The sequence below is a fragment of the Papio anubis genome, chromosome 2 (assembly GCF_008728515.1).
Source record: "Papio anubis isolate 15944 chromosome 2, Panubis1.0, whole genome shotgun sequence".
Lineage (NCBI taxonomy): Eukaryota > Metazoa > Chordata > Mammalia > Primates > Cercopithecidae > Papio > Papio anubis.
The window spans coordinates 192,429,962-192,449,792 of NC_044977.1; the positions used below are offsets into that span (position 1 = coordinate 192,429,962).

Consider the following 19,831-nt stretch of genomic DNA (forward strand, 5'->3'; position numbering starts at 1 on the left):
CAGAGAGGGCCTCTGGCTTGTTCATATTTGTATGTATCCCCAAGAATACTTAAGTCTAGCACCTTGTAAGGCCTAGGCACACGTTTCTTAAATGAATGAAGGCTAAAGTGTCATTTGCTCTAGAGCCGTTGCAGAGGTTGAGGACTTACTCATTTGTGGTCACTGACAAGTCCTCTGTCTTTTCTTTTTTCTTTCTTTTCTCTCTTTCTCTTTCTTTTCTTTTTTTTTTTTTTTTTTTTTGACAGAGTTTCACTCTTCTTGCCCACGCTGGAGTGCAATGGCAGGATCTCGGCTCACTGCAACCTCCACCTCGCGGGTTCAAGCGATTCTCCTGCCTCAGCCTCCCAAGTATCTGGGATTGCCGGTGTGCACCACCACATCCGGCTAATTTTTGTATTTTTAGTAGAGACGAGGTTTCACCATGTTGTCCAGGCTGGTCTCGAACTCCTGACCTTAGGCGATCCGTCCGCCTTGGCCTCCCGAAGTGCTGGGATTACAGGTGTGAGCCACCACGCCCGGCCGAGAAGTCCTTTTTCATAACTGGTGAATATAAATCCCAGAGTCCTTACCACAGGCTCAAGGCCCTGCATGATCCGGGCCCTTCCCTGCTCCCTCTGACTTTACCGCCATCACTCTGCTCCTCACTCTGCAAAAACTTTAACACCCTCCGGCAGCTCCTCACTGGAGCCGACTCTGGCTCAGAGCTTTCCTCACTGCTCTTTCCTCGGCCCCACGGCCCCTCCGCCAGATACCCAAGCAAAAGCAAGAAAGTGGTGGATTCCTAGAACCGGGAGGGCGCGGGCTGGGGGGTCAGCGACAGGTTCCTGAGACGCGGGAGAGGAGGAAGAGCGAACCCAGCCCGCAGGCGCGTCGGCAGCGAGCGGGGCAAGGTGCGAACTGCCACAAAGCAGAGGTCCGAGGGCCCCAGTCTCATCTCCCGCCCACGTGCCGCCATATTAAAAGGCAACACGATGCTGTCAGGAAGAACAAAAAACGAGTTGGAAGAAAAAAAGGAGTTGTAAGTAGAGTAAGAAAAAGAGATTTTTTCCTTCCTCTCCCTTCGCTGTCATAAGACGTAACAGCGAAGGACAAGACCACCAGAGCGCTCCCTGCGGGGCCTCGCGAGACCACCATTGGGCTCCCTGCGGGGCCTCGCGAGACCACCAGAGGGCTCCCTGCGGGGCCTCGCGAGACCCAGAGCGACCGGAAGGAAGGGCGGGAGGCTCAGCAGCGCCTGCGGTGGGAGGAACGCGCCCTTGTTGATTTCATGGAGGCCCAGGGCGATGGGCCCTGTTCTCCTTCCTGTGTCAAGTGTGGTTTGCTATCAAGTGGTGACAGTTCAGCCACAATCAGGGGAGGCGAGAGGGAGAGGCCCCCGAAGAGGCAGAGGCCCTGCAGCGGTCGCCTGCACCTGGAAGGTGATTGGCTGGAGCGACTCTCAGCCGGGGAGCAGAAGGAATGGTGGGGCTTCTGGGTGGTGCGAGGTCTGTTGGGAGGTGTGGGTTTTAATTGGCAGTTGGGCAGTTTAGCCACACGGGCTGGGGGCAGGGTGGGGTTGGCCGAGGAGGGGAAGCTGGTGAGGCGGAAACAGGGAGGAGTAGGTTTTCTTTCTTCTCACACCAGCAAACCAGAGGAAGCTTAACCTATCAGAACCAATTACTAGCATGAGCCTAGCCCTGGGCTCAAAGGCTGAATTTTAGACCTTCCACTGCTCCCATGCAGACCCTGTCTCTTCACGACTTCTCACCGCTTTGACCAAGATCAGTCACACCAGTGATGCCCTGCTCATTCATCTTGCCAATTCGCTTCTACAGGACCCAGTGCCCAGACGCCACTACTCACTTACTCCAGCCTTGGAATCTCCTCCACTCTGCCGGGTCCTCACCATTGTGTTCTTGGAGATTTCACTAAAGATTCACCTCCCCAAAACTTTCCCCAGTTAGTCCCACCCTCTTCAACCTACTGTCTCCACTTACGGCAAATGGCACCTAATGGCCTCAGAAATCAGACTCCTAGCGACTACAATTACCCAAAATATGGCAGAAAACTGTCTCAAAACCCAGGCAACTCATTCTTGGGAGAAGCTGACTTACTCTTGGCTTCTACCTAGAGAAATAATTCATATTTACAGCTGTGAGAAAAGATAGCAAAGAGAGAGAAAAAAGGTGCATAAATATGTAATAACATGTTTCTATAATTGCTTTTTTGTTCTTCCTGACAGCATCATGTTGCCTTTTAATATGGAGTGCCTGCCACAGCTGTCCAGGAGAGCCCCTCTGTGTCACAGTGAATCTCAGTCACTGACACTCAAAAGAATTACTGCGGTGGCTCGCCTGAAATCCAGCACTTTGGGAGGCTGGCCCGAGGAGGATCCGAGTTAGGAGGAATTGAGACCTTCACAGCTAGCATGGTGAAACCCGTCTCTACTAAAAAATACAAAAACTAGCAGGAGGCGAGGTGGGGGCCACAGTCCCAGCTACTTTCGGGAGGCTGAAGAGGGCAGGAGAATGGCGTGAACCTGGGAGAGGTGAGGAGCTTGCAGTGAGCTGAGATCAGGCCACTGCACTCCCAGCCTGGGCGACAGAGTGAGACTCCCATTATCAAAAAAGAAGGAATTAGGTCAACTCAATAATAAACAAATAACCCTGTTTTAAAATGAGCAAAGGGTGTTATCACATTTCTGCAGAAGGAAACAAATGGCCAGTAATCATATGAAAAGATGCTTAGTATCATTTGTCATCAGGGAAATGCAAATCAAAACTACAATGAGAGGCCAGGAGCTATGGCTCATGCCTGTAATCCCAGCGCTTTGGGAAGCTGAGGTGGATGGATCGCTTGAGCCCAGGAGTTCAAGCCCAGCCTGGCCAACGTGGTGAACCCCCGTCTCTACAAAAAATACAAAAATTAGCCGGGCATAGTGGCCTATGCCTGTAATCTCAGCTACTTGGGAGGTTGAGGCAGGAGACTGGCTTGAACCCGGGAAGCAGAGGTTGCAGTGAGCCGAGATTGTGCCATTGCACTCCAGCCTGGGTGACGGGAGTGAAACCCTGTGTAAAAAACCCCAAAAAAGAAAGCTACAATGACATACCACTTTATATGCCCTAGGATGGCTAGGATCAAAAGGTCAAATGATAACAAGTATGTGGAGAAACTGGGACCCTCATACACGGCTGGTGGGAGGGTCAGATGGTGCAGAGACTTTGGAAGGGGGTCTGGCAGCTCCTCAAAAGGTGAAAGCATGGAGTTATCAGGTGGCTCACAAACTCCATTCCTAGAGACCCAAAAGAAAGGAAGACATGCTGTACAAACCCCTGAATATGAATGTTCAGAACAGCATTAGCCATGATTACCGAGAGCCAGAAACAATCCAAATGTCCATCAACTAACAAGTGGATAAATACAGTATATCCATGCAGTGGAATTCCTTTTTTTTCTTTCTTTCTCCTTCCTTCCTTCTTTCCTACTTTCTTTCTCCTTCCTTCCTTCTTTCCTTCTTTCTTTTCTTTCTTTTCTTTTCTTTTTTTTTTTTTTTTTTGGATGGGGTCTCCTTCTGTCACCCAGGCTGGAGTTCAGTGGCGCTATCTCAGCTCACTGCAAACTCCTCCTGGGCTCAAGCAATCCTCCCACCTCAGCCTCCACAATAGTTGGGACCACAGGTAGAGATGGGGTTTCTGCCCAGGCTGGTCTCGAGCTCCTGAGCTCAAGCTATCCACCCGCCTCAGCCTCCCAAAGTGCTGGGAATACTGGTGTGAGCCACTGCGTCCGGCCATGCAGTGGGACATTTTTCAGTCGTGGAAGAGAATGAAGTACTGATGCGTGCTACAACAGGAACAAACTTCGAAAACATTATGCTAAGTGAAAAAAGTCAGTCACAGATGATCACGTTACATGATTTCATTTATATGAGTTGTCCAGAAAAGGCAAATATGTAGAGAGAGAATGATTAGTGGTTACCGGCCGGGCGCAGTGGCTCACGCCTATAATCCCAGCACTTTGGGAGGCCGAGACGGGAGGATCACAAGGTCAGGAGATCGAGACCATCCTGGTTAACACGGTGAAACCCTGTCTCTACTAAAAATACAAAAAATTAGCCAGGCGTGGTGGTGGGCCCCTGTAGTCCCAGCTGCTTGGGAGGCTGAGGCAGGAGAATGGTGTGAACTTGGGAGGTGGAGCTTGCCGTGAGCCAAGATTGTGCCACTGCACTCCAGCCTGGGCTAGGCGGCAGAGCAAGACTCCATCTCAAAAAAAAAAAAAAAAAAAAAAAAAAAAAGATTAGTGGTTACCTAGGCCTGGGGGTTTGGGGGAAAATGGGAGTGACTGGTAATGGGTATGGGGTTTCCTTTTGAGGTTATGAAAATGTTCTAAAATTGTGGTGATGGTTTCATGACTATGTGAATATGCTAAAAAAATTGCCTCGTACACATTAAATGTGTAAATTGTATGGTAGGTGAGTTATATCTCAATAAAGTTGTTATATAAAAATAAAGCACTGGGCACTGTGGCTCACACCTGTAATCCCAGCACTTTGGGAGGCCGAGGCGGGTCGATCACAAGGTCAAGAGATCGAGACCATTCTGGCCAACATGGTGAAACCCTGTCTCTACTAAAAATACAAAAAATTAGCTGGGTGTAGTGGTGCATGTCTGTAGTCCCAGCTACTCAGGAGGCTGAAGCAGGAGAATGGCATGAACCCAGGAGGCGGAGATTGCAGTGAGCTGAGATCGCACCACTGCACTGCAGCCTGGCGACAGAGCAAGACTCCATCTCCAAAAAATAAATAAATAAATAAAATAAAATAAAATGATTTAGGCCGGGCACGGTGGCCCACGCCTGTAATCCCAGTACTTTGGGAGGCTGAGGCAGGCAGATCCCCCACGCCTGTAATCCCAATACTTTGGGAGGCTGAGGCAGGCAGATCGCCTGAGGTCAGGAGCTTGAGACCAGCCTGACCAACATGGTGAAACTAAAAATACAAAATTAGTTGGTTGTGGTGGCACATGCTTGTAATCCCAGCTACTCAGGAGGCTGAGACAGGAGAATCACTTGAACCGGGGAGGCGGAGGTTGCAAATGAGCCGAGATCACGCCAGAAAAAAAGAATAGATTAACATAGACTCAGTATACAAGAAAGGGAAGTGCGGCAGCTCACATCTATAATCCCCATGAAGTGTGATTTGTTTAACAGTTTTTGAAAATCAGAATAAAAAAGATTAGTGCTTAAACTGATACTCTCCAGTTATTTGGAAAATACATTATGTAAAACATGTGGTTTCCTATTATAGTCTAAATCAGATAGAATATTGGAGCAACTAGCAACATCTTAAAGCTAGTTAAACAGAATGACACAGTATTTTGACCATACTATTTTGAAATACTGCAGTTTCTCTCTGTAGCTGTAGAGTGATTCATGAATATGTATTTGGCTTCTCAAATTAAAAATATTTCACTGCTATTGAACTATTCCTTTAATATCTGTATAAATGTTTTTAAGCATTACATTTTAAGGATTTTGAAGCTTTAGTTTTCTTATTTAAAATACAATTATCGGCCAGGCATGGTGGCTCACACCTGTAATCCCAGCACTTTAGGAGGCCGAGGTGGGTGGATCACAAGGTCAAGAGGTCAAGACCATTCTGGCCAACATGGTGAAACCCTTTCTCTACTGAAAATACAAAAATTAGCTGGGTGTAGTGGTGCGCGCCTGTACTCCCAGCTACTCAGAAGGCTGAAGCAGGAGAATGGTGTGAACCTGGGAGGCGGAGGTTGCAGTGAGCTGAGATCGCACCACTGCACTCCAGCCTGGCGACAGAGCAAGACTCTGTCTCAAATAAAATAAAATAAAATAAAGTAAAATAATCTGGGCCAGGCACGGTGGCCCATGCCTGTAATTCCAGTACTCTGGGAGGCTGAGGTGGGTGGATCCCTTGAGCTCAAGAGTTTGAGACCAGCCTAGGCAACATGGTAAAACCCCATCTCTACAAAAATACAAAATGCAAAAGAATTAGCCAGGCATGGTGGCACGCGCCTGTCATCCCAGCTACTTGGGAGGCTGAGGCAAAAGGATCATTTGCACCCAGGAGGTCAAGGCTGCCGTGAGCCAAGATTGTGCCACTGCACTCCAGCCTGGGTGACAAAGCGAGACCCTGTCTCAAAAACAAAACCAAATTTCAGAATTGCCACAATTATCCTTAACCCCACGTTGGAGATGATTACTAAGGAGATCGTTAATATGTAAAATACATTCTACTATATTAATAAATTATATATCATATTAGTATAATGTATTAAATATAATTATATTAAGAATAATATAAATATTTAAAAATTATATAATTTAAATATATAAAGTATATATTGTTAAATATCAGCAAACTGCAGGAAGTCAGTATTCCTTGTTAAGGAGAAGGGGCACTAATCCCTTCGAGAGCAGAAATGACCCTTCTTCTGCTTGGGGATAAAAGGACGATGTCCCTAGAGCTGGAATCTATAATAGTCAATATTTGCAGGGGTTGTGTTTGATGGGTGCTCAGCATCTGAACCTCTTTACTGCTAAGGGGAGGCTTTTCTTGCATGGTTTTGGTTGGAAACAGAGGCCTATCCCTCGGAAATTAGGATTTGGTTGCATGATCTGGGCTCAACTGTCTGAAGGTGTGCTAAGAAACATGGGCATGGAGCAAGTATGTGAGGAAGCTGCCTCACTCCAGGGGTGGCAGCTGCAGCCTCTGATGTCCCAGGGGGGTCACAGTGATGCAGCTTTCCAAGCAGGCCACCCCTGGCATGACCACGGCTGTGGGCGCAGCTGCCACCTCCGCTTGCTGCTGCCATTTGCTCACCTGCATCTCCAGCCTTCACACTGACATTTACCCACTATCCTTCCAATAAATTCCTTTCCCGCTCAAGTGGAATCAGAATCAGTTTCTGTTGTTTGCAGTTAAAAACCTGACTCATGGGCCGGGAGCGGTGGCTCACTCCTGTAATAGCAGCACTTTGGGAGGCCGAGGCGGGCGGATCACGAGGTCAAGAGATCGAGACCATCCTGGCCAACATGGTAAAACCCTGTCCCTACTAAAAATACAAAAGTTAGCTGGGCATGGTGGTGTGCGCCTGTAGTCCCAGCTACTTGCGAGGCTGACACAGGAGAATTGCTTGAACCCGGGAGGTGGAGGTTGCAGAGAGCCAAGATGGCGCCACTGTACTCCAACCTGGTGACAGAGCGAGACTGTCAAAAAACAAACAAAAAAAAGAAAAACAACAAAACAAACACAAACAAAACCCTGACTCATTCTCCAAGTAGGAAAAAAAAAGCAAACTAAACCCCTCCAAGCTGAGAAAGGTGAGGAGGGAAGGAGGAGAGACAGGGGAAAGAGGTACTAGGATTTGGAAAGGTAAAATACGTTTTTTCTGGAATTAGCAGAAGGCAATGACAGCAAGTCTTGCCAGAGTAACCCGCTGCATCACCTGCACCTGTGTGCAAAGCTACCGGGCTCCCAGGGAAACCAGAGCTGCAATTCAATTGGCAGAAGTCAAAAATTACAGTCTACTACCCCAGTGGGAACTGAGTCATTTGAGAGACGAAGTAATGGGATTATTTACAGAGGCAGTAGTGTCTGATATTCTGAGATGATGTTTCTTGGTGGGCTATACTTTAGGGTAAGTTAGGTCTGGGAATGCGTAAAAGAATAGGAGTTAAATGTTAGCCAAAACTGCATAATAAGATAGAAAAACTGAAATATTTGCAGCATGCTCAAAATATTAGCAGAAAGGTTAACAGACAGTAAATGTTTATAGGTGAAGTAAACTGAAACCAAACTTAAAAATAAGAAACTGATAGAATTGACTTACAGTTGGTTATGTGAGAAGAATATTTGCAGTTTGGGTCAAGTTACTATTTAAGCTGTTCTGAAATTACAATTCTACATAATTATAATAACAAACATGATAATTCAAATTATGGACCAGAAGCTAATAAATTCTAAGTATACAGTGGCCTATAGGTGGAATTTGATAATACTAAATTTGAAATCTTTCTTTCCTTTGTTTATTTGTTTTGTTTTGTTTTGTTTTTTGTTTTGGAGATGAAGTCTCGCTCTGTCACCCAGGCTGGAGTACAGTGATGCGAGCTTGCCTCACTGCAACCTCTGCCTCCCGGGTTCAAGCGATTCTCCTGCCTCAGCCTCCTGAGTAGCTAGGATTACAGGTGCCCCCCACTACGCCGACTTAATTTTTGTATTTTTAGTAGAGATGGGGTTTCACCATGTTGGCCAGGCTGGTCTTGAATTCCTGACCTCATGATCTGCTGTCTCAGCCTCCCAAAGTGCTGGGATTACAGGCGTGAGCCACCGTGCCTGGCCTAAATTTGAAATAATTTCAATGAAATGATACTTCTTTCAATCTAGGGCCCTCTTGATCACATGGACTGGCTGAAAATTATTAATAGAAAGTTTGTAAAAGAAACAGATTCACATAGACTTTGTTCTATGAGCAAAAGTGTCCTATTCAGTAGTGGTGTGGCCTGTCTGTGCCTCCATTTCCACATCTGTAAAATGGTGATAAGAAGAGTACCTACTTCATGGAATTGTGAAAAATTTAACAAATCAATCCTGTAAGCCCTTAGACACAGCACCTGACGCGTATTAAGAACTCCGTGTTTGTTGTTTTTATTGTGACTGCAGGGATTTTATTAAGTGGGGCAAAGTGAGATGTATTCTCAATGACTATGGAAGAGAAGCAGCCATGGAGAGCCATTTAGTTAAAACGAGATTACTTAAATGCTTGAAAATGTAGCATTTCAAAGGCATGAAATTTAGGGAGAAAAAGAGCAGAACCATTTAGAGAGGTATCCACAAAGAAGAACTGTTCCACTTGGGAACCCACCACCAATCAAGTGGTCCCAGAGGGGCCACCACCATTACCCTCCCCTGCAGCCCGCGTCTGTGGGGTGTAAGATGGTCACGAGGCAGGGCCACCATTATCCTCTGCCAGCCACGTCTACAATGAGTGTAAGATGGTCCCAGAGGCGGGGCCACCATTATCCTCTGCCAGCCACATCTACAATGAGTGTAAGATGGTCCCAGTGGCGGGGCCACCATTATCCTCTGCCAGCCACGTCTACAATGAGTGTAAGATGGTCACAGGTGGGGCCACCATTCCTCTGCCAGCCCGTCTGTGGTGGCAAAAGATGGTCCTGGCGGGGCCACCATTATCCTCTGCGCCCATCTTACAGCCAGGTGTAAGATGAGATTAGGCGGGGCCCTGCCATTATCACCTCTGCCAGCCACATCTACAATGAGTGTAAGATGGTCCACAGGCGGGGCCACCATTATCCTCTGCCAGCCACATCTACAATGAGTGTAAGATGGTCCCAGAGGCGGGGCCACCATTATCCTCTGCCAGCCCGTCTGTGGGTGTAAGATGGTCCCAGAGGCAGGGCCACCATTATCCTCTGCCAGCCCGCGTCTACAATGAGTGTAAGATGGTCCCCAGAGCCCGGGGCCACATTATCCTCTGCCAGCCACGTCTAGAATGAGTGTAAGATGGTCCACAGGCGGGGCCACCATTATCCTCTGCCAGCCACGTCTACAATGAGTATAAGATGGTCCACAGAGGCGGGGCCACCATTATCCTCTGCCAGCCACGTCTACAATGAGTATAAGATGGTCCACAGGCGGGGCCACCATTATCCTCTGCCAGCCACGTCTAGAATGAGTGTAAGATGGTCCACAGGCGGGGCCACCATTATCCTCTGCCAGCCATGTCTAGAATGAGTGTAAGATGGTCCACAGGCAGGAAGAAGAAAAGGTGTTTAAGAAAAGCCTGTCTGCATGAATGCGTCCAGCGAGGAGAACATGAGGCATCTGGGAAAGTAACCAAAGAAAGCCCTGTGAGGGAGTGGAGGGTGTGTGGGAGATTAGAGTGGGTCCACAGGGATAGAAGGCTAAAGGTGGAAGACAAGAAGAGATACCAGAGAGGTATTCTCTGTCCACTGCAGTGACAGCTACCCAGCTCTCACAACCAGACTCAGGAAAGAGACCACAGACCCATCCCTATCACAAAGGCAACCCCAAGGTGGGGAGATGCTGATGGGAGATCTTGACATCCTTGGACCTGCTGAAAGTCTGTCCAGCTGGGAAAACTGGCTAGCCATATGTAGAAAGCTGAAACTGGATCCCTTCCTGACACCTTATACAAAAATTAATTCAAGAATAGGATTAAAGACTTAAATGTCAAACCTAAAACCAAGAAAATCCCTAGAGAAACCGAGGCGGCTGTTCAGGACATAGGCATGGGCAAAAGGACTTCATGTCCTAAAAGGAAACACGAAAGCAAGTAACAAAAGCCAAAAATTGAAATGGGATCTAATTAAACTAAAGAGCTTCTACACAGCAAAGAAACTACCATCAAATTGAACAGAGCCAACCTACACAATGGGAAAATTTTTGCAATCTACTCATCAACAAAGGGCTAATATCCAGAACCACAAAAGAACTTAAACAAATTTACAAAGAAAAAATCAAACAACCCATCAAAAAGTAGGTGAAGGATATGAACAGACACTTCTCAAAGAAAACATGTATGCAGCCAACAGACATGAAAAAATGCTCTGGCATCACTGGCCATCAGAGAAATGCAAGTAAAAACCACAATGAGATACCATCTCACACCAGTTAGAATAGCATCATTAAAAGTCAAGGAAACAACAGGTGCTGGGAGAGGATGTGGAGAAATAGGAACACTTTACACACTGTTGGTGGGACTGTAAAACTAGTTCAACCATTGTGGAGACAGTGTGGCGATTCCTCAAGGATCTAGAACTAGAAATACCATTTGACCCAACCAGCCCCATTACCTGGGTATATACCCAAGGATTATAAATCAATGCTGCTATAAAAGACACATGCACATGTATATTTATTCGGCACTATTCACAACAGCAAAGACTTGGAACCAACCCAAATGTCCATCAATGATAGACGCTGGATTAAGAAAATGTGACACATAGACACCAGCATGGAATACTATGCAGCCATAAAAGGATGAGGTCATGCCCTTTGTAGTGACATGGATGAAGCTGGAAACCATCATTCTGAGCAAACTATTGCAAGGACAGAAAACCAAACACCACATCTTCTCACTCATACGTGGGAGTGAAACAATGAGATCACTTGGACACAGGAAGGGGAACATCCACACCAGGGCCTGTGTCATGGGGTGGGGGCTGGGGAGGGCAGCATTAGGAGTGCTAATGTAAATGGCGAGTTAATGGAATTTTAGCAAACCAACATGGCACATGTATACATATGTAACAAACCTGCACGTTGTGCACGTGTACCCTAGAACTTAAAGTATAATAATAATAATAATAAAGAAAGTCTGACCAGCTGAAATCAGAGTCTTCAATTTCAGGTGCGTAGAGCGAGAAACAGAGCTTGGGCTCTGGCGTCAGACCCTGGCTCGAATGCCCACACCCCGGCCAGATGGATGAACTTGAGCAAGATACTTCGCATCTCCGTGCCTCTGCTTCCTCATAGTAAAGGTGCCTCTGGCACAGAAAGAACTCAGTAGGCGTCAGCTATTATTATTGCATGCTGACAATCTCATCTTCCAGAGAGTAGAGGAAGTAGCAAGGGGAACTGCCACTCTGAACTAAATTTGGCCAAAAGGAGGAATTGGTTGGCAGAGTGGAAGTGACAGGAAGCTTGGGAGAAAGCAACTGTGTCTTCTTCCAGTATATAATAGCGAGAGAAATGGCAGGGCCCAGTTAGACGTGGTCCCTGGATTTTACCAATTAAAAGAACATACCATGGCTTGAGACGTTGGAAAGATGCTCAAGAATTGAGTAGTTCCTAAGAACATTCACTGTGCCAGTGAAATCTCAATTCAGCAAAAAAGGAGGAAGGGGCTTACAGAAACCCAAGGTTGCAGATGTTCGTCGATGTGACTGTAGGAGAAGGTGAGCCTGAGCTGAACGGAGGGTGCTTTTGCCCGCAGAGGAACGTAAGATGGAACAAATGGCAGTGTGCTTCCGAGAAAGTGAAAGCCTCACGTGAACTGAGGCCCGTACAAGCTTCATAAAGTCATATTCAAAGCAAAAAAGGGGATACGCTGTTTGCGGTCAGTGTTGTCATGCTGGTGGGTGACAAGAGAAAGCAGGACTCCTCAGCGTGTGTTGCTTCTGTTTTCTCTGTCGAAGGAGCATTCTTAGAACTGACACGCCCGGAGGAAAACTCAACCCAAAGTGGCAGAAAAAATTGTGACAGACACCCGTTGTGAGACGCCCCAGTATCTAGATATGAATTCCAGGAATCTGACCAGAACAAATGATCTTCCAGAGAGTGGGGAGTTTTGCAAATAAATTTCCCTTCAGGCATTGACTAAGGGCCAAACCTCTGGAGACAAGAATTTAGTACAATTTTCAAAAGCGTAAAGACACTCAGTTCCACACGCCACAAGCCATTTTGTTTACTGAGCCCAAGAATGAAAGCCATTTATTAATGAGATGGCGGTGGTCACTAGGGGAGACGCAATTGGCCAGGGAACTAAAGAACCTTTGGCTTGGTGGCTCATGCCTGTAATCCCAGCACTTTGGGAGGCGAGACGGGGATCCACGAGGTCAGGAGGTCCAAGGGCCATCCTGGCTAACCCGGTGAAACCCCGTCTCTACCTAAACAGCCTGGCGAGCCTGTAGTCCCAGCTACTTGGGAGGCTGAGGCAGGAGAATGGTGTGAACCACGGGGCCCGGGCTGCAGTGAGCTGAGATCGCACCACTGCACTCCAGCCTGGGGACAGAGCAGGAACTCCGCCTCAAAAAGGAACCTTGTTCTCAAGAACTTGTCTTTGTCAGGCTGGAGTGCAGTGGTGCGATCTCAGCTTACTGCAACCTCTGCCTCTTGGGTTCAAGCAATTCTCCTGCCTCAGCCTCCTGAGTAGCTGGGATTACAGGCACATGCCACCACACCCCACTAATAATTTTTTTTTTTTTTTTTTTTTTTTTTGAGATGGATTTTTGCTCTTGTTGCCCAGGCTGGGGAGTGTGGTGCCCATCTCCGCTCACTGCAGCGCCTCACCTTCCAGGTTCAAATTGATTTTCCTGCCTCCAGCCTCCCGAAAATGCCCCTAAGGATTCAAGAATAATAGCGCCACCACACCAGCTAATTTTGTGATTTTTTTTTTTGGTAAGGGGCGGGGTTTCTCCCAGGCTGGTCTCCAAACTCCCTGGCCTGGTGATCTGCCCACCTTGGCCTCCCAAAGTGCTTCTGGGACTGTTTAGCCTGCCACCGCCGGCTGGTTCCCTGGCCCATTTTTTTAGTAGGGCGGGGTTTCACCGTGTTAGCCAGAGATGGTCTGGATCTCCTGACCTCGTGATCCCACCTGCCTCGGCTTGCTCCCAAAGTGCTGGGATTGCAGGCAGGCCACCGGCATGCGGCCTAATTTAAATTTTAAATTTAGAACATACCAGTGCTTGGTCCGAAAGTGCATCCAGTCATGCAGGATGGGATCAGGGAGTGGAACTGCAGAGAGAGTCCATGTTGGCAGCAGTCAGGGAAGGGAGGTGCTGCTTGTTCTGGGCCTGGAAGATGATCCTGGCAGCTCAGCTTCCTCCTTCCCAAACAGGCCCTGGGCTGGGAGAGCTTCTTACTCGTTTCTGCCTCAACTCTAGTCTCTGTGCTTCTGCATCCACACCAAAGTGGAGAGAGATCCCTGTCTCTCCAAAGGCTGGGAAGTGCCCTGTTAACCAGGACCCTTATAAGAATTGTGAAGCAAGGCAGTGCCCTGGGAAACCCAGACAGCTGGTTTGGTCTACAAGGGAATCTTTGTTTTTTTTGAGACGGAGTCTCACTCTTTCAACCAGGCTGGAGTGCGGCGGTGTGATCTCAGCTCACTGCACCCTCTGCCTGCCAGGTTCAAGTGAGTCTCCTGCCTCAGCCTCCCGAGTAGCTGGGACTACAGGTGTATACTACCACACCTGGCTAATTTTTGTATTTTTAGTAGAGACAGGGTTTCACCATGTTGGCCAGGCTGGTCTCAAACTCCTGACCTCAGGTGATCTGCCCACCTCGGCCTCCCAACGTGCTGGGATGACAGGCGTGAGCCCCCGCGCCTGGCCTGCAAGGGAATCTTAAACTTCATCTTGCCACACAGCCCTCTGGTGCTCTGGCAGCTCCTGTGGACTCCTCAGAATCATGTTTTTAAATGTAGAAAATGAAATACATACTCAAGGAGAAGAAATAGACTACGCTGAAATACAATTCTATCCACAGACCCCCTAGAATCCATGGACTCCAGGTTAAAACATCCTGAGAGGGCAGCAGATAGTAGTTCAGAATTCAAGTGAGAGAGGTAAATGTATTATATAAGGTGTATGTTTTCAGAAGTGCTAACTAAGGCGGAAAATGAGAAGCTAACGTAAGTTTTATTTATGTTCAAAATTTCCTTTATTATTAAACATAAGAATTTCCAGATCAGCTCTAGTCCATTTACCTCTCTCATATCTTGATATTAACCTCAAAATTCAAGTTTCCCTGGGTGACTTAAAATTCCTTCATTTGTGTATTTAAGCCATTTGGAATTGATTTTTACTTTCAAATTGTACTGCCTCTTAGAGTAATGAATTTCGTGAGTGTACAAACTTCTGCATGAGGTAATACTCCATTTTATTTATTTAAAGCATATCTCCGGGTTTAAGATGTGCTCCCTATACTAATATTCTAGTCTATAATCAAACTGTAAGTTATTAATGTGAAGATTGTAAGCTCAGGCATCACATTTGATCGGTCCCGACATGGCTGCACACTCCCATCTCTTGATCTCTTCACTTCCCTCCTTTCGACTTTGCCTGCCTTGCTGTTTTCTTGAGGCTAAACACTCACAATCAAAGGTAATTTTCCAAATATGGACATAGAATGTGCATTGTGCGGCTGGGTGTCGTGGCTCATGCCTGTGGTCCCAGCACTTTGGGAAGCCGAGGCGGGTGGATCACCTGAGGTCAGGAGTTCGAGATCAGCCTGGCCAACATGGCAAAACCCATACCTACACTAAAACACAAAAAGTGCTTGGTGGTGGTGTCGCCTGTGATCCCAGCTACTCAGGAGGCAGAGGCAGGAGAATGCAGCTTGAACCCGGGAGGCAGAGGTTGCAGTGGTGGCTGAGGTGCTTGCTGCACTCAGCCCGGGGACAGAGCAAAACTCCGTCTCAAAAAAAAAAAAAAAAATGTGCATGATGACATATGATGTCATATTATAGCAAAGAGTTGGCACCTGCAAGCTAGGCAGTTTGAGGAGGGTTTAATAAAGGGACCAGTACACAGTGTGGTCATGGGAATGCTGGAACCCAGGACTTGCCCCAAAGGGCTGTTACTATCCCTAGGTCTGGGGGAGGCAACGGTGATCAGAACCCAAAAGGCGAGAGTCCACACGTGCCGTGGAGGGGCTCCTTGGGAAGCCCTGTGACCTCTGAACCCAAAAGGCAGAGTCCACACGCGCTGTGGAGAGGCTCCTTGAGAAGCCCTGTGACCTGTGATCTAGGGAAGCAGCTCCCTGAGGAAGCCCCTGTAGGAGGAAACCAGGGGAACACACATAACCACTCTCTCCTCCCTGACGGGGATCCCTGTTAGGGACTCCAGCTAGAAGCCAAAGGACGCAGGTCTGCTGAGAGGAGAGCAGGGTGGGAGGGGGTGGACCGTGGATCTGGAAGCTCGGACGGAATACATTCGGCCCGTTGTGAGTCTACGCAACAGTGGGATGAATGTTACCTGTTGGTTTTGTTTGTTTTGTGTTGTGTTGAGACAGATCCTTGCTGTGCTGCCCAGGCTGGAGTGCAGTGGCATGATCTTGGCTCACTGCAACCTCTGCCTCCTGGATTCAAGTGATTCTCCTCCCTCAGCCTCCCGAGTAGCTGGGATTACAGGCGCCTGCCACCATGCCGGCTAATTTTTCTTTCTTTCTATTTTTAAGTAGAGATGGGGTTTCACCATGTTGGCCAGGCTGGTCTCGAACTCCTGACCTCAAGTCATCCGCCCACCTCGACCTCCCAAAATGCTGGGATTACAGGCGTGAACCACTGCATCTGGCCAACTTTTGTTTGTTTGTTTTTACACCTTTTCACTGTCCATCACATGTTACCTGTTTTAGTTCTATTATACTTTTCTAACATGTTACGGTGCAGTAGCATCTTTGCACTGTATGTTCTTAAAGAGCCCTTCATGACTCATTCTTTGCCTTGCCACTTGTCATACTAGAAATAGAATTTAAATTATTATTTCCCGAAAGTGTGACCATCCATTTACTTACAGCAAAACCTAGTCACTTTTCTTACTGTTAACATAACTTCACACAATTTCCCACAGAACTTTTCCCATCAGTTTGACTTTTCATTACCTAAAAGAACTTAATATTAGTCTCACTATTGATAGCCTATTATTTTTATACTGTCCTCCAGATAATGTATGCAAGCAACTTAAAGTACAATCTGGACTAATGAGGACTATTTTAATCATTAGTGTTTAAATGATTATACTTATTAACTAATGATGAGTTAAACTCAAACTGGCGTAGCAGAGGAACTGATCGGCTCATGTTACTAAAAAGTCTGATTTAAGGCAAGACTGGATCCGCACGCTCAAACAATGCTTTCAGGAATCTGTGTCTGCAGCTCTCAGCCCTGCTCCCCCCTGACTCTACCCGGGTGGCATCAAGGTACGTTCTGGCAGTTTCAGGCCCACGTCCTGCTAGTTTAGCAATACCAGGGGAAAGAGGGCCTCTTTCAAAACAGTGCAGCAAAAGTCCCGGGACGGAATCCCCTTGGTGTGACCTGGGGTCAAACGCCTCTTCTGCAATTAGTCGCTGTGGCTGGCCGATGGGATGTGCGGATTTTTCTGGACTGACTCATATGCCGATTCCTGAAGCTCCACCCAAACGACATGGGCTCATGTTTATGGAGGAGCAGGCCCTCAAGAAAAGCAGGTGCTTTCATCAGAAGAGGGGTAGAGGTTGCGCAGAGAAAAATTATGTTCATCTTCTTTCCAAGGTTAGTACCGATTCCTTAGAAGAGCTACTGTTTATATGGCCAGGTGCGGTGGCTCATGCCTGTAATCCCAGCACCTTGGGAGGCTGAGGGGGATGGATCACAAGGTCAGGAGATTGAGACCATCCTGGCTAACATGGTGAAACCCTGTCTACTAAAAATACAAAAAAGGCCGGGCGCGGTGGCTCAAGCCTGTAATCCCAGCACTTTGGGAGGCCGAGGCGGGTAGATCACGAGGTCAGGAGATCGAGACTATCCTGGCTAACATGGTGAAACCCCGTCTCTACTAAAAAATACAAAAAATTAACCGGGCGTGGTGGTGGGCGCCTGTAGTCCCAGCTACTCGGAGGCTGAGGCAGGAGAATGGCGTGAACCCGGGAGGTGGAGCTTGCAGTGAGCCGAGATCGCGCCACTGCACTCCAGCCTGGGCGACACAGTGAGACTCCGTCTCAAAAAAAAAAAAAAAAAAGTAGCCGGGGATGGTGGCGGCGCCGGTTGTCCCAGCTACTCGGGAGGCTGAGGCAGACTAGCGTGAACCCAGGAGGCGGAGCTTGCAGTGAGCCAAGATCGTGCCACTGCACTCCAGCCTGGGCAACACGAGACTCTGTCTCAAAAAAAAAAGAAGAATTACTGTTTATACTTCATCCACAGGAGACCACTGGTCTCCATCCCTCATTCCTGGTTTCTAAGCAACTCCCCATTTACCAGAAACCAGCACTCACAGTCCTAGAATATATGTAGTTGCTTTTAGAAAGTAAAAAGGGTTTTGAAAATATAACTAGATTACCTATAACAAACACACACGTTTCCCCATAGCAGAGTTTCAATAGGATAAAATTCCCTCTTAATAGCCTGGTTGTCTTTTCCTGTAATTGCTTCTGTTTCCTGAGGAGCTCATTAAAACCACCAGCTGCCTCCTCAAGCTGCATCGCAGTGCAGAGGGCGCTGGACGGAGAGAGAAGCTCACACTTTAGATCCAGCTCTGTTGCTCACAAAGGGCCTTGTTTGTCCATGAGTAAAATGAGGTTGGACAAGAATTCCAAAGCCGATTCCAGCAGTAAGAACTTAGAGTTCTATTCTGAAATACGTACCATCGAAGAGATAGGAGGGCAGGAATACCACTCATGTAGGACAGAGAGGTTAAGGTCCTCAGCCTGTAGCTATGGGAGAAAGAGTTGCAACCCCAAATTTCATAGGCTTAAAGGAGTTTACGCACATTAAAGGATGCAATCAACAGAGGGCTAAGACAAACCACTAGGCGGGAGAGAACATTGTGAATCACACATCTGATAAGGAGTTAATATCCAGAATATATATCAAGAACTTTTATAACTCAACAACAACAACAAAAACAAACAACCTCACGTAAAAATGGGCAAAGGGATTGTTCTCGGGGCCGGGCGGGCGCGGGTCCTGGGACTGCGGCCCACCTCCATTCCCCGTCTCCTTCTCCCTGCAGGTCAGCTCCGCCGAAGGGGCCGCCAAGGAAGAGCCCGAGAGGAGATGGGTGCTGTTGTCAGCTAAACCTCCCGCAAAAGTGGAAGCGAAGCCGAAAAAGGCAGCAGCGAAGGATAAATCTTCAGACAAAAAAGTGCAAACAAAAGGGAAAAAGGGAGCAAAGGGAAACAGGCTGAAGTGGCTAACCAAGAAACTAAAGAAGATTTACCTGCAGTAAATGGGGAAATGAAAACCGAGGAGAGTCCAGCCTCTGACGAAGCAGGAGAGAAAGAAGCCACGTCTGATTAATACCATATACCACGTCTCACCAGTGGTCCCTGTGTCCCTTCTTGTACAATCCAGAGGAATATTTTTATCAACTATTTTATAAATGCAAGTGTTCTAGTAGCTCTAGAAACATTTTTACGAAGGAGGGAATCCCACCTCATCCCATTTTTTAAGTGTAAATGCTTTTTTTTAAGAGGTGAAATCATTTGCTGGTTATTTTTTGGTACAACCAGAAACTAGTGTGGGATATTGAATTATGGGAGGCTTTGACTATCTCTGGTGTCAGCTTAACATTCCATAGATGGGGGGTTAGTTTTTATATCCTAGAATACAAAGCATATTAAATGGCAATATGGAGTCAGTCCTGCATTTAATGTCTTGAACATTTTAAATTACTTCTATTCTCATGTTTTTTAGTAGAATTGTTTCCTAAAGCAAACCACTCCTCGATCATGGCGCTCCCTGTCAGAATCGTGTGCACTCTGTAACATGTTTGGTTGTGGTAGTCCTGTTTGCCTAATACTTCGTTACTGTGCTGTGAAAGATTACAGATTTGAATATGTAGTGTACATGCTATTCAGTTGTGAACTGGTGGGCCACATGTAACAGCTGACCAACATGTGAAGATACTGGTACTTGATAGCCTCTTAAGGAAAATCTGCTTCAAATTTTAAGCTGGAAAGTCACTGGAATAACTTTAAAAAATAATTACAATACATGGCTTTTTAGAATTTCGTTACATATGTTAAGAATTGTGTACAAATGGAAATGTCTGTACTGATCCTCAACCAATAAAATCTCAATTATAAAAAAAATGGGCAAAGGGCTTAAGGAGACAATTCTTTAAAACAGATACACAAATAACTAACAAACCTATGAAAAGATGCTCAACAGCACTAATCATTAGGAAAATGCAAATCAAAATCTTAATGAGATATTGCCTTATACCCATTAGGATGGCTGCTATAAAACACACACACAAGGCCGGGCGCGGTGGCTCATGACTGTAATCCCAGCACTTTGGGAGGCCGAGGCGGTCGGATCACGAGGTTGCAACCTCCGCCTCCCAGGTTCAAGCGATTCTCCTG

General features: G+C 47.0%; 1 pseudogene; it reads left to right on the forward strand.

Annotated features, from left to right (window-relative positions):
* Positions 1–16,736: 16,736 nt before the first annotated feature.
* Positions 16,737–19,228, forward strand: LOC101023338 (annotated as a pseudogene).
* Positions 19,229–19,831: the final 603 nt, after the last annotated feature.